This window comes from Camelus bactrianus, chromosome 1, assembly GCF_048773025.1.
Source record: "Camelus bactrianus isolate YW-2024 breed Bactrian camel chromosome 1, ASM4877302v1, whole genome shotgun sequence".
Lineage (NCBI taxonomy): Eukaryota > Metazoa > Chordata > Mammalia > Artiodactyla > Camelidae > Camelus > Camelus bactrianus.
Window position 1 is genome coordinate 81,710,724 of NC_133539.1, and position 13,698 is coordinate 81,724,421.

Sequence of the window (13,698 nt, forward strand, 5' to 3'; positions counted from 1 at the left end):
AATGCATTTATAAAATCCCCAAAACTCAAAGCATTTTTTTTAAAAAGAGAGACCTATGGTAGGTAAAAGACAGTAACTTTTTTTTAATTGAAGTATAGTCAGTTTACAATATCATGTCAATTTCTAGTGTAAAGCATAATGTTTCGGTCATCCATATACATACATGTAATCATTTTCATAATCTTTTTCACTATAGGTTACTACAGGATATTGAATATAGTTCCCTGTGCTATACAGTATAAACTTGTTTATCTATTTTATATATAGTAGTTACATCTGCAAATCTCGAACTCCTATTTTATCCCTTCCCCTACCCTTCCCCCACTGGTAACCTTAAGTTTGTTTTCTATGTCTGTGAGTCTGTTTCTGTTTTGTAAATAAGTTCATTTGTGTCTTTTTTTTTTTAAGCTAGAGACAATAGCACTACTACATCACTCATTTAAGACGGTGGTTCTCAACCCGGTCCACACATTAGAATTGCCTGTGAAGCTTAAAAATAATTACCTATGCCTGGATTCCCACCTATTTCCCACATCCCTGGGATTCTGGCTTAATTTTCTGGGATGAGACTGATGACAGCTACATTTTAAAAGTTCCTTCAGTGAATCCAATCTGTAAGCTGGGTTCAGAACTACTGATTTAAGAAGTCTAAAGGCTATAAACCAAAATATGAATAATGGGTCTATCTGGGTGGTGAAATTACAAATTCTATTCTCTTTTCAGTTGTTTTTCTTTATGGTTTTCCAATCTTTAAAATATGAAAATGTTTAGATTGTGTATTTAAATTTATGTTCAAAAATGAAATCTACAAGTTAAACATGAAGTTAAATTTTAATTCCTATTTTTATTCAAGTCATATTCCTACTTTGGAATAAATTTAAGGAGAATTGTGGAAATAATCATGACAGTTATCATTAAAAAATAAAATAAATGGGACTAATGTAAACAAAACATACTCCAAATTTGGGGGGATTTAACATAGTACAACGATTTGAAGAGCTATAGTCCTCCATAGCCACAAATAGCTCCACAGAGTAAAACCCGCTTCCCTTACCGTTTTCACTCCTTCTCCAAGTCGGGGAGAGTAACTCGCCCTCTTACACATGTCTGGACCCCCTCAGGCTCACCTATCCTAAGGCCCCATCTCTGCACAGACAGGAAGGATATAAGAGATCCCTTTCTGACAAAGATTGAGCTTAAAATCACTTACACAAGATACTGTTTACTGGTGGCTTGACTTGACTTGGATAGGTTTGTTGCATATGCCTGCCAGCTGCAGATTCTGAAGTTTTCCTGAGTCCCTAACCAGAGGAAAGCACTGTTTGGTGAGATATATACTGAGAATTTAGGGAGATTTTATGTTAAAAGGTGTACCAATCTTAGTTTCATTATGAACCACAAAATGCCTCCCATTTGCTATCCTCTCACTGGGCAACTCTCCTTTTTTTATTATTATTAAATTGACATCATCACTTATTTTCCCATACTAGTGCACCTGTTCATGTGAGACAGCTCTCCACATCAAAGAAGTATTGATCCAAAATGCCCGTAGTGCTAATATTGAGAAACCCAAGCTTACATATATGATTTCACTTATATTTTCTGAATGCTACTCTACTCACTTAAATGGGAGTAAGAATAAGTTCAAAGCATTTTCCAACCCTCAAAAATATAAATGATTTACTCAAGACCACCTATTCAGTAAACCACCTACTAAGCACTGTTCCTAGATCTCTAAGTGTCGTTATCTTCCCACTACATTACAATCTTGGTCTCTTCCTGATTTCTCTGGTTCTCCTACTTGTACTCCTGTCTCCCTCTGTTCTTAGCATGCTAACTGAGCTTCTTAATGCTCTTTTTTTTCTGCCTGGGTTCCTTAGCTTTTCTGGCCTCTAATACTGTTTCCCCTTGTGACATCGTTTGGCCCTTCCTGTCCCTTGGTTCTGTGTGAGGCCCAAGAACAAGTGTTAGTGACCAAAATTCCTTCCTGCATTATTGAATTTTGTGTCTATGATAAAATAACATTTGAGATATAATTGTTTCCTAAAAATAACTTTTGTTATTGTTTTCTTAGTATAGCTAAGAAAACATCATTAAAACTTGGGGGGAAAAAAAAAGATAGCAACAGAGAAAACTGAAAATAATCTCCAAACCTGGAAACATCTCTGCCATCATGTTCAGTCTCCTTTCTATGGGATATTTTTTTTCCTCCGTTAAACGGTATTACGATGTCAACACTATTCTGCAATTTTTTTCCACGTAATACATTGGAACCTCTATGTCACTATTATTCTCTAAACATTTAGAGAATTCTCAATTCACTAAATATTACTAATGTAATTCATTACATAGTAATTCATTGTATGGATATATTAGAATTTGTTTAACTACCCTGTATTGTTGGGTAGTTATGCAACTTCTAATTTTTATCTTTTATAAACATGTCCTTCCAAATATTCTTCAAACAAATCTTTGAGCATTTTTACCATGTTCTTACCTAGAAGTAGAATACAGGGATCAAATTACATGCAAAAGTTTAAGTGTTTTGACATATAGGGTCAAACTGAATGGAAATTTTATTTCAAATTGATTGATTTTTAGGTTAGTGAGGATTGATAAACCATGCACATCCTTAATCCAGGTTGGTTTCTCACTCTAGTGGCTCCTCGTTGCGTGTTGGTGAAATGTAAAGCCAGAGTGAGGCTGGCAACCAGGTGGTGACTGGTCAGCACTTTCACCACTGCTGCAGACTAGCTTTGAATCATCCTGAAATTCAATTCCACTGACCTTAGTGAGTGCCACATAGTACTAAACACAATGAGGAGACTAAAAAGACAAACTACCTACCTTCAAAGTGTTTATAATTTAGTGTTCACACATAATTATGACATAATACAAAAATGTGATAATAAGAAAATTACAAAGAGCTGTGAGAGGAAGATTTCTGAATGCGGTGTTTGGGAAGATAACAAAGAAAATGACATGTAACCTGAGTTTTGATGAGAGTAAGGTCAGACTTTGTCTAGTTGGGCAGAAGGGCGTCATAGATATGGGGATATATGAAGTGAAACACTCTCGGGAAACAAAGTGTGTAAAATTAATTTTTAAAAAAAGGACAGCAATGAAGGAGTCTCATGAATAAAGTCAATGCAAGGCAATAATGGGAGATACACTGAGGAAGCAGACGGGTATCAATTTCAACACTTAGCTGAGGAGAGGAAATTATTTGGAAGGAAGTGGGGAGATGATGAAGGGGACAGAAATGCTGCAGGAAGGTTACTGTGTCAGCAGGTGGATCAGAGTGGCCTCTGGTGTAGGGAACCACTGAGGCAGCCCTTCGGAGAAGTAAATAAGGGCCTGGAAAAGGAAAGGGACAGGACAGAGGCAGACTGTAAGACAAAGAAAATTTATAGCTGAGACTTTTCAGTTTATGTAGAATATAATAATGCAAACAAAAGTGAAAACTGGCAAAATTTAAAAGCTAGATTTATAGTCCATGACCCCTCCCACCCAAATTTTTCCTAAATAAATATCCAATTTATTGGCAACAATTTTGCCTGTTTATTTAGCTTTATTCAAAAAGCACCAGCACCACCTGGTGACAACAACTCAGATTACCCTCTCAACCATCCTGAATTCCACCTTATTTTCTTCTAATTTTTCTTATGAAAAAATTTCACACATACATAGATGTTGAAAGAATACTAAAATAAACACTCCTATCCCATAATCTACATTTGCTAGTTATTAATGTTTTGCCAAATTGGCTTTAGCTCTTTCTATATGTGTATATATGCTAAGCCATTTGAAAATAAACTATAGACACTGAAACACTTCAAAATTTTCTGCATAAACTTACTAAGAAAAGAATATCCTCTACATAAACACAATACCATTACCTTACCTGAAAAAAATTAACAATAATTTGCATCAAAATATAATATGCTATTCAAATTTTCCCAATTGTCACAAAAGATGTTTTGAAGTTTGTATTTTTTAATCTAAGACCTAGTCAAGATTTATGCTTTGCACTTGGTTATGTTTCTGAGTAATCTTTTAATCTAGAACAATTTTCACTACTTTTTTTTAACTTCCTATGACATTGCCATTGTTTAAGCCTCCAGGCCAGTTATCTTGTAGAATGTCCTACATTCTGAATTTGTCTGATTATCACCCTCATGATAACATTCACATTAAATGTTTTGGCAAGAATACTTCATAGCTAACTTGTGTATTTTTTTACTGCATCACTTCAGGAAATATAATGTCATGTTGTCCTACTGTTGTTGTTGCTAAGTTTGATCACTTGGTTAAGTGGTGACTGCAAAATGTACCCTATATAATTAATCCCACGAGTAGGGTGTTATCTTGAGGCCATGTGAATATCTCATCCTTAACAAATTTTTAGCCAAAGGTTTTAAAATACATTGACAACCTTGAATCACTTTATTACATGGGGAATTGCCAAATAATGATTTTCTATTTTTATCATTCTTTTGACATATTAAACAAATCAACCTAACTATAAATCAAACTGATAAAATAATAAAAGAGAAAATAATTGAGATGGAAGAAGATTTTGACCAAGTACTCTATACATCCTTAGTGAAATATATCCCAAAGACAAAAGGAACTGAAAAAGAAAACTTAAACTTTACTAAATATATTATTGGTAATCATACAGGTATTATAATTCTGAAGTTTTGTAATGTAATTGTAGAATAAAGTAAATAAGCAAGTGTATTCATGAAATTAGGAACCAAGATTTCACTGTAAGATAGAAGAGATACACATATAAAATAAAATCAAGTATGGAAAATGCTATAGTGTTTCATTTGAATTAGAAATATCAACATTAACTCATGATTTAAGAAAAAATGTACTTCTTAGTTCTGTCCACTAATCATTTAAACAATGGTATTCTAGTAGCAACAACATACTTAGCACCTAGATCTTGAGTTTTCATATGTTTACCAGCCATTTGCATATTTTCCTTTGTGAAGTGTCTGCTCAAATATTCTGTTTTTTATTGGATTGTGTTTCTTATGATGGAGTTAAAGGACTTCTTTCTGTATTCTGAATATGAGTTCATTTTCAGATATATGTTTTGTGACTATTTTCTCCATCTGATGGCTCTATTATTTATTTTCTTGATGAGCAGTTTTTAATTATGATGAAGTCCAATTTATCCATTTTTTCTTGCATAGTTATTGCTTTTCTGTGTTCTGCCCAAAAAAATCTTTGCCTACCAATAAGTCACAGATATTCTTCTTATGTTTTCTTCTAAAATATTTATAGTTTTGCTTTTTATGTGTAAGAATATGCTCTATCTAAAATAAATTTTTGAATGGGCAGACAACCTGAATAGATCTCTCTCCAAAGAAGACATACAGATGGCCAATAGGCTCATGAAAGATGCTCAGTACTGCTAATTATTAGAGAAATACAAGTCAAACTTACAATGCGGTATCACCTCACACAGGTCAGAATGGCCATCATTAAAAAGTTTACAAATTATAAATGCTGGAGAGGGTGTGAAGAAAAGGGAACCCTCCTACATTGTTGGTAGGAATTTAAATTGGTGCAGCCACTATGGAAAACAGTATGGAGTTTCCTTTAAAAACTGAAGATACAGTTGCCATACAATCCTACAATCCCATTGCTGAGTATATACCGAGAGAAAACTCTAATTTGAAAAGATACATGCACCCCAATGTTCATAGCAGAGCTATTTATAATAGTCAAGACATGGAAGTAATCTAAATGTTCATCAACAGATGAATGGATGAAGAAGATATAGATAGATAGATAGATAGATAGATAGATAGATAGATAGATAGATAGATAGATATAGAGATACAGATACGCAGTGGAATACTCCTCAACCATAAAGAAGAATGAAATAATGCCATTTGAAGCAACATTGACAGACCTTGAGATTATCATATTAAATGAAGTTAGTCAGACAGAAACAGACAAATATCATATGATAGCCCTTAAATGTGGAATCTAAAATATGATACAAATAAACTTACTTACAAAACAGAAATGGACTCAGAGACATCGAAAACAAATATGGTTACCAAAGGAGAAAGGGGGTGGAGAAGGAATAAATTAGGAGTTTAGAATTAGCAGATACAAACTACTATATATAAAATATATGAACAAGGTCCTACTGTATAGCATAGGGAACTATATTTGATATCTTGTAATAAACCATAATGAGAAATAATAGGAAAAAGAATATATACATGTATAACTAAATCACTTTGCTGTACATCAGAAACTAACACATTATAAATCAACTATACTTCAATTAAAAAAATAAAATAAAATTTTGTATGTATTTATTAAATACCATAAAGTGTTTAAACATCTCCAACTTTGTCTATGTTTTATATGTTTCACACTTTTGATTAGCATAAAACAAACATTAAATGTGAAAATAAATTTTTAGGAATACGGATTTTTTCCTTTTTATTTTTTAATTGAAGTAAAGTTGACATACAATATTATATCCATTTCAGGTGTACAATATAGTAATTGGACCTTTATATACATTACAAACTGATCATCACAATAAATCTAATAACCATCTATCACCATACAAAGTTATTACAGTATTATTGACTATATTCTCTATGCTGTACATTGTATCTCTGAGACTTACTTATTTTATAACTGGAATTTTGTACCTTTGAATCTCCTTCACCTATTTCCCTCATTCACTGACCCCTATCCTCTCTGGCGACCATCAGTTTGTTCTCTACAGATCTGTTTCTGTTTTGTTCTGTTTGTTTTGTTTTTTAGATTCTACATATAAGTGAAACAATACAGTATTTGTATTTCTCTGTATGACTTATGTCATTTAGAATAGTGTCCTGAAGTTCCATCCATGTTGTTATAAATGGTAAGATTTCATTCCTTTTTATGGCTGAATAGTGTTTCATTGTAAATATATACCACATCTTTTTTTTTTTAATCTAAAATGAGTCTTTTTTCAGTTTATACATGGGTCTTGTTTTTTATCCATTCAGCCATCCTATGTGTTTTGATTGAAGCATTTATTCCACTTATATTTAAAGTAATTATTGATAGGTATTATTATTGCTATTTTGTTGTTTTCTGGCTGTTTTGTAGTTTTTCTCTGTTTGGTTTCTTAAAAATATTTTCTAACTCTGTTGAAATTCTTACTAAGTTCATCCATCCTTCTCCCATGTTACTGAGTAATTTTATGACTATGACTTTGAACTCTTTATCTGGTAAATTGCTTGTCTTTATTTCATTTTGTTTTTTCTGAGGTTTTGTCTTTTACTTGGGCTTTTTTAAAACTAATGTATGTTTATGTCCCAGAATCCTATCCAGGATATTATATTACATTATACTGCATGTCATGTTTCCTTGGGTTCCTCTTGGCTATGACAGTTTCTCAGACTTTATTTTGATGATCTCTACATTTTTGAGGAGTACTAGTCAAATATTTTATAAAATGTCCCTCTACTGGAATATGTCTCCTGTTTTTCTCATGATTAGACTGGGGATATAGGTTTAGGGATGAAGACTACAGAGGTGAATTGATGTTTTCTTCATATTAAAGGTACATATTATCAATATTTCTTTATTACTGCTGATTTTGACCTTGATCACCTGGCTGAAGTAGTGTTGATAGGTTTCTCCACTGTAAAGTCACTGTTTTTCCCTCTTCCTGTATTGTACTCTTTGGAAGATAATCACTATGCACAGTGAGGATTTATCCCTGTATTTAATTTTGATGCTATTATAAATGGTTCCTTTAAAAAATATGTTTAATTTCTAATTGTCACTAACATAGAAATATAATTGATTTTCCTATTGGCCTTTATCCTCACTTACTAATTCTAGTAGTCTCACTTGTTAATTCTAGTTCCCCTTTTATAGATTCTATGGAATTTTCAACTAGATGATAATTACATCGTGAATAAAGTAACTTCTGATCTGTATACTTTTTCTTTTTCTTATCTCATTGCAATGGGTAGGATCTCCAATACGATGTTGAATAGAAGTGATTACAGTGGGTATCCTGGTCTTGTTCCTGTTCTTAGAAGATACGATAGGCAGAATTCTAAAAATGTCCTCTCAAATTCCCATCCTCTCATTATTCAATCAAATACAAGTATACCTTGTTTTATTGTGCTTCACTTTGTCACGCTTTGTAGATATTGCACTTTTACACATTGAAGGTTTGTGGCAACATTGAGTCAAGCAAGTCTATTGGTGCCATTTTTCCAACAGCGTTTGCTCACTTTGTATCTCTGTGTCATATTTTGGCAATTCTTGCAATATTTCAAATCTTTTCATAATTATTAAGTTTGTTGAGGTGATGTGTGATCAGTGATCTTTGATGTTAATACTATGACTTGCGGAAGGTTCAGATTATTGTTGGACTTTTTAGCAATAAAGTATTTTTAAATTAACGTACATACACTTTTAAAGACATGATGCTGTTGCACACTTATTAGACTACAGTATAGTGTAAACATAACTTTTACATGCACTGGGAAACAACAACAACTAATTGTGTGACTCAGTTAATTGTGATATTCACTTAGTTGCAGTGGTCTGGGACCAAACCCAAAATATCTCTAAGGTATGCCTGCACTAATCTAGGTACTGCTGTGTAGAGACTCTGAAGATGGAATTAAGGTTACTAATCAGCTTTACCTTAAATTAGGAAGATTACCCTGTGGGGCCCAGTATAATTACTTAAGCCCTTAAAAGTAGAAGAAGAAAGCAGAAAAGTCAGTTGGAGAGATGGTAAAGAAGGAGGAGAGGAAAGATGACGAAGAATGGGTGATCAGAGAGATTCAAAGCATAAGAAATACTTGACCTGCCATTGTGCTGGTTTTGAAGGAGGAAAGGGTCCATGAGCCAAGAAACACAAGTGACTTATATAAGCTAAGAACAATCTCCATCTAACAGCCATCAAGGAAATAGGGACTCTAACAATAAAACTGCCTGGAGCTGAATTGTGCCAATAATCTGAATGAACTTGAAAGTAGATTCATCCTTAGAATCTCCAGAAAAAAAACACAGCCCTGCTAAAACCTTGAGTTTGGCCTGCTAAAATCCAGAGCAGAGAACAGACTGAGCCACACTGTGCATGGACTTCTGATGTACAGAACGGTGTGATTTTAAAATGGGCATTATTTTAGGACACTAAATTTGTGGCAATTTGTTATGGCACAATAGAAAAGAAATACAGAGAGAATACAATCAGTCTTTCACTGTTGAGTATGATGTTAGTTGTTTTTTGTTCCCCCACAGGTGTCCTTTATTGGGTTGAAGAAATTCCTTTGTATTCTTAGTTTGCTGAATGTTTTTCTTAGGAATGGGTATTGAATTTTGTCAAATGCTTTTTCCTGTATCTATTGAGATGATCATATGTTTTTCAATATTTTTCTGTTAATATAGTGAAATATATTGATTTTTTCTATTTTTTATTAATATTCAGGAAACTCATGACAACAAATGGAGGTTTTCATGTAAAACACATAAAAGGAATAGGCTGGCAAAAGGACTCACTATGGTATGGCAAAATTATTTATGCTGAGTGGATGAGTATTGATCCTTATTTTTTATCTTTTCTTAAGTAACAACTTTATTGAGTTGTAATTCATGTACCATATATTTCCCCCTTTAAAATGTACAATTCATTGATTTTTAATATATTCAGAGTTGTGCAACCATCACATTATCTATTTTCAGTACATTTTCATCACCCTAAATGAAGCCCTGTACCAATTAGCAGTCATTTCTTATTCTGCCCAACACCTATGCCCTGTCAACCACGAATCTACTGTCTGTTTCTATGGATTTGCCTATTCTAGACACTTCACATAAATGGAATCAGTCAACATGCAGCCATTTGCGACTGGCTTTTTTTCATGTAGCATAATTTCAAGGTCTGTCCATATTGTACTATTTATAAGTACTTTAATCCTTTTTATTCCTGAATATTCCATTATATGGAATAGCACATTTCATTTATCTGTTCATCAGTTAGATGATGAACGGATAAATTAAACAGTTTTTTTTCTATAATGAATAATGCTGTTATGAACATTGGTGTACAAGTTGTTTTTGGGGGGATGTATGTTTTCAATTCTCTTGGGTATATAACTAAGTGTAGAATTGCTGGATGTTGAATTTTGTCAAATGCTTTTTCTGCATTTATTGAGATAATCATATAATTTGTATCCTTCATTTTGTTAATGTGGTGTATCACATAGATTGATTTACATATGTTGAACCATCCTTGCATCCCTGGAATAGATCCTTTTAATGTACTGATTTAAGTTTGCTAATATTTTTGTGGAGGATTTTTGCACTACGTTTCCTAGGGTTATTAACCTGTTATTTTCTTTTCTTATAGAGTCCTAGTCTGGTCTTGTTATCAGAGTAATGCTGACCTCATAAAATTAGTCTAGAAGTGATCCCTCCTCTTCAACTTGTTGGGAAAGTTTATAAAGGATTAGTGTTAATTATTCTTTAAATGTTGGTATAATTCACTAGTGGAGCCATCTGGTCCTGGACTTTTCTTTGTTAGGAGGTTTTGATTATTTGTTTAATCTCCTTATTTAATTGATCTCTTCAGATTTTCTATTTTTCATGATTCAGTCTTGGTAGGTTGTATGAATCCAATAATTTATCCATTTCTTCTAGGTTGCCCAATTTGTTAGCATTTAATTGTTCATGTGTGCTTGATAAGAATGTGTTTTCTGCTACTATCAGGTGGAATGTTTTGTAAATATTGTCCATCTAGTCAAACAGGTAGTTTTAATCCAATGTTTCCTTAATTATTTTCTGTCTGGATGATCTATCCATTGTGAAAGTGGGATATCGAAGTCCCCTACTATTAATGTATTGTTATCTAGTTCTCCCTTTTGGTCTGTTAATATTTGCTTTAAAAATTTAGGTGCTCCTATGTTGGGTGCATAAATATTTATAAATTTTAATCATCTTTCTGGATTGACCCCTATATCATTATATGACCTTCTTTGTCTCTTATTACAGTCTTTGTCTTAAAGTCTATTTTGTCTGATATAAGTATAGCTACCCCAGATTTCTTTTGGTTTCTATTTGCATGGAATATCTTTTCCACTCCTTCACTTTCAGTCTGTGTGTGTCCCTAAAACTGAAGTAAGTCTCTTGCTTTAGCTTTAATCAACATCTATATACTGATGATTCATAAATGTTTATCTCTAAAATATAACTCTCTCCCACGGGAAACTTAAACTTGATCTACCCAAAAATGAACTCAACTTTCCCTGGAAATTTATTTTTTCTCTTATATTTTCTATCACAACAAATGGTGCCAACAAATCTTCACAGTTTTTAACTTGACTCTTTCCTCTTTACTTCCTGTGTCTCCCTTCACATTTTGACCCTCAACATTCAATTAATTATGACATTCTTTGCATTATCCCTTATAATTTTCCTGAATCTGTCTTCTCTGTATTCTCATAGTCACCACCTTTGTTCACCAACATAAATATTCCTTACTATTGGTTTTGTTTTTCCAACATTTTATCACCCTAAAAAAATTAATTCTTATCACAACCAGAAAGGACTTTCTAATTAAAAAATACTGTCTTGTCATTTTTTATGTGTACTGTTTCGATGTTTCTCTATTGCCCTTGGGAGAAAATCCATATTCACCCATCTCTTTTTAGAATACACACCACTGACACTAAACCATATGCAGTCCAGGATGATGCCACAATTCTGTGAGCTATAGGCCCTTGTACTCCTAATCCCTTTGCTTAAAATGCCTTTTCCAAATACCTCATCATTGCTAACTTTTACTCATTTTTCAGATCTCAAATTAAGATATCGTCCCCAGATAAGTAGTGTTAAAATCTCCTAGACCTGTGATGTCCAATATGATAGCCACCAGTCATACATAGCTACTGAACACTTGAATGTGGCTAGTCTGGACTGAGATGTATGCTACACCAGATTCTGAAGGCTTAGTATAAAAAATGAAAAATTATCTTATTAATAATTTTATATTGGTTACAAGTGAAATAACATATTGGATGTATTGGGTTAAATAAAATATATAATTGAAATTAATTTCATCCTTACTTTTTTATGTGGATACAATAAAACTCAAAATTACATGTGACTTGCATTATATTTCAACTGGACAATACCTAGACTAGATGAGGAGGACCAAGCCCCTTTTTCCAGCACCCCGTAGTAAATTCTTTAGCAGCATTTATTGTACCTGTTAAAATTGCTTCATTATATCTTGCACTGGACTGCAAGCACCTAAAGAACAAGGGGCTATATTGGTCAACATGGTAATCTCACTGCTGAGGGCACTAAAATAAAAACAGTCAGTCCTCATTATTCATGGATGCCATATTTGTGAATATGCCTAGTCACTAAAATTTACTTGTAACCCCAAAATCAATACTTGCTGTGCTTTCACGGTCATTTGTGGACATTAACGGAACAGCAGATTTGAGTCATCCGATACATATTTTCCTAGCAGAGGTCAAACAAAGCAATGCTCTACCTTCTTGTTTCAACTATCAAACTGTAAACAAGTGTTCTTTTCACAGTCTATTTGTGCCACTTTTTCACATTTTTGTGACTTTTGTCATTTTTGTGTCAGTGATTTTGCTGTTTAAAATGGTCGCCAAGCACAGTACTAAAGTGCCATCTAGTATTTCTAAGTTCAGGAAGGCTGTGATGTGCCTTATAGGGAACATATATGTTTTACAAAAGCATCCTTTGAGCATAAATTATGCTGCTGTTGGCTGTGAGTTAAATGCTAATTAATCAATATATATTAAATAAGATGTCTTCAAACAGAAATACACATAAAGCAATATGTTGGTTAGCTGATTAAAATGTTGTGACCAGAGGCTCACAGGAACATAACTCTCTATTTCCCCTAGGAGCAATGGTTCAGTATTTGCTAATTCAGTGTTCCAGCAACTTTACGAGATTTGTTGAATGAATGAGCTAGATCATTTGATTCCAGTCCAAATCTTGTGAGAATGCAGTATATGGTGGTATACAGGTAACATATAGTAGTATATGGTGATAATGACTGTGGAGCCAAACTGTCTTAGAGTTCAGTCCTGGCTCTCTGACTTGCTAGCTATGTAATTTGGGGCAAATTGCTTAACATTTCTCTGCCTTTTTCCACAACTAAAAATGTGAACAGATAGTTTCTAAAGGTTGCCAAGGGCTGGGTGTAGGGGAGAGAAGTGACCAGAAAGAGGCACAAACTTTTGAAATAAGGGAAATATCCTATACCTTGATTATAGGATCATAGTGGTAGTTATATAACGTCCTATGTTTTTCAAAACTCATATAATTAAAAAGGGCAAATTTCAGTTTGCATAAATCATAACAAATTTGAGGTTAAAGAAGAAGTAACAGTCAAGATTAAAGGAATAATGCACATAAAACATTTAATGTACTAACTGCTTACATACTTTTTAAATATTGGTGCTTATTCTAACAATAAACGACAGGTAAAGGTTAGGTGGCATAAGGAAAATGCAGAGTGGATTCATGAACCAGAGCTCTGATCTGGCTCTTTCACATATTAGCAGCTGAGCTCAGGTTATGGGAGTTCGCTTGCTTATTGTAAAGGTTAGACTGGACAACATGTGTGAAATGTCTGTGTAAAAAAATAAA